The 2,498-nt window shown below is 59.7% G+C and overlaps 1 non-coding gene across 1 annotated transcript; it reads left to right on the top strand.

Annotated features, from left to right (window-relative positions):
- The first annotated feature begins 322 nt into the window (after positions 1 to 322).
- TRNAT-UGU (transfer RNA threonine (anticodon UGU)) lies at positions 323 to 395 on the top strand. Its single transcript has one exon. It is a non-coding gene; the product is annotated as a tRNA-Thr (tRNA).
- The last annotated feature ends 2,103 nt before the right edge of the window (positions 396 to 2,498 follow it).

Genomic DNA, 2,498 nt, shown 5'->3' with positions numbered 1-2,498 from the left:
CAAACGCCCCAGGGACCCCCCCCGCGCGGGCCGGGCTCGCCCCACGCAGCCGCGGCTTGGAAGCGCCGCGAGCGCCCGCCCGCTGCAGGGCAGCCGCCAGCCTCCCGCCGCGCCGGGAGCGGCTGCCGGCGGGCCGCGGGCTCCTCCCGGCGGCGGCCGCTGCGCCGCTCCGCAGGGCGGGCCCTTCCCGCCGGGGCCGGCGCAGCGGCGGCGGGCGGCGGGCGGGCGGGGTAAGGGCGGGGCGGCGGGGGGGCGCGGGGCGCCCGGCAGGGGGAGGCGCGCGACCGCGGGTTAGGGGCAGACGTAAAAGATGTTGAGCGGAGGCTCCATAGCTCAGTGGTTAGAGCACTGGTCTTGTAAACCAGGGGTCGCGAGTTCGATCCTCGCTGGGGCCTTGGGGTTTTTTTTTTTTCCCCTTTATTTTTTTGTTGTCGTTTCTTTTTTCTTTTTCTTTCCCCACGTCGCGCTGCCCCCCGCCGCATACACGAGCCTGGTTTTGGGGTGTTGTGGTGGCGGCGGACCAGAGCGCGCGTGCGGGCTCCGTCGCCTTGTAGTAGGGGGACCACTTCGGAAACAAACACGGTAAAATCTGAGCATTAACCAGATTAACTCATGGCTGTGGTTCGTGCCGGCAGGGGAGTGGGGGGGACAGCAATAAGCTCTTTGGGAAGCAGCGTGGGGATGGTTGAGTAAATATTTGTACAGCTCACAGCACAATCTCCCTGATGGGAGCTTTGGCAAAAGGCTGCTGAGGGGTTTAAAAGGAACAAATTGCCCCTGAGTGGAGAATAAGCTGGACAGGATTATCTGACTCTTCACAGCTTGTCAGGCAAGCCGGAGCTGTTGGTTTTATTCCTGTGCTGGAGGCTGGACAGAGGAGGTGTAATAATTCTTTGCCTTTTTTTTTTTTTAGGTTGTAGAAAGAGCTAGAAACATCCACACAAGTCCTATTGAGCACCACACTTTAAAAATACACATTTGGGTGTTTTGTTTTTTGTTTTGTTTTGGGTTTTTTTGTTTCAGAAATGTTATGAGCAAGGCTTTTAGGTTCTAGCACCACAAACACCACAGCAATCGTTACCAACATCAAGCAGGGAAATTAATACATACGCTTTGGTGAGGGGAAAGGACATCTGCAGCGCACATGTTGCAAGGTGCTCAAACCATGGCAGAGCTGTTGAACACAGGCCGGTGCTAGGGGCTGTTGCTCCGCATGCAGGAGGCTGCAGAACGATGCGTGGGCTGTGGCATAGTACTGCAGCCCCTGTTACACCCTCCTGGCTCCTATCACAGCTTCTCACCAGCCTCCGTTCTGTTGAGAGTAGATCAAAGCTGTGGTGGTGTACAGCCATTGCCATGGTGAGAGGAGCAGGGGGCTGACAGGCTGTTTCCCCCTTATGTCATGCTATACCACGACATCCAAAAAACATTTGAATTTGCTGTGCTTTGGGGTTCTTGTACATAGGAATTTGCTTGGAATGACTCCTTCTTTGCAGCGTTGCCTCCCCATCCCATCTGGGAACACAGTGCTTGGTCCTGATCTCAGTTACCAGTTGACTATCATTGTAGCCAGTTCCTCAGCTCAGCAGTCCTCACAGTGTCCTTGCAGCAGGTTCACGGAGGTGGTGATAAAACCCATCCTTTGAGAGGATCTGTTCTCTCAGGAGGGGTCTGGACAAAGGCTGGATAAAGTGCTTCTCCGTTGACAGGACGCTGGGTTTCACCATGGCCAACCAGAGCATTATCAGACCCCTGGAATGCTACAGGCAGTCTTGAGAAGCCATCAGTCAGGCCTCTGCTTGTAAGGGCTGTGTAGTTTGTTTAGTCTCTTGCAGGATCACCCAGAACGAACCTGCAGGAACTGCCCCTGCAGTTAGGTCTGGCACAGCCCAGCGTCATTGACACCTGCGGTCAGAGGACAGGGCTACGGTGCTTCAGCCGTTGAAGGGAAGCACAAGCGTGCAATGCTTGGCTGCTGTGTTCCCCACATCCACGACATATCACCGGAATAGGGTTCAGCTATTCCCTTTTGTCACAGCCAGATATATATATATGAGCTGTCACAGAGGCTTTTCCAAAAGCTGACAGGCTGCTGCGTGTGCTGTTACCGCCGCGTAGCAGCGCGCGTGAGACCCGCGCCGCCTCACCTCAGCTTTCCCGCCGCGCCGCCACCCCCGCACCCCGCCCGCGGCGCGCGCCCTTCCCGCCCGCGGCGCGCGCCCTTCCCGCCCGCGGCGCGCGCCCTTCCCGCCCGCGGCGCGCGCCCTTCCCGCCCGCGGCGCGCGCCCTTCCCGCCCGCGGCGCGCGGCGGTTGCGTAAGCGGCGGAGCGCGGGCGATGCTGCCGCAGGCCTCCAGAGGGAGAGCCTGCCTCTCGCCGCCGCGCGCCCGCCCGGCGCTTCCCGCGCGCGGGAGCAGCGCTCGGGGGCTGCGGAGGCCGCCGGGGCACCTGCAAACTGCGCCCAGAGCGCGCGGCGTCGGTGCTAACAAGCAGAAAGGA

The sequence above is a fragment of the Falco peregrinus genome, chromosome 1 (assembly GCF_023634155.1).
Source record: "Falco peregrinus isolate bFalPer1 chromosome 1, bFalPer1.pri, whole genome shotgun sequence".
NCBI lineage: Eukaryota > Metazoa > Chordata > Aves > Falconiformes > Falconidae > Falco > Falco peregrinus.
This window is presented reverse-complemented; position numbering and strand designations above follow the sequence as displayed.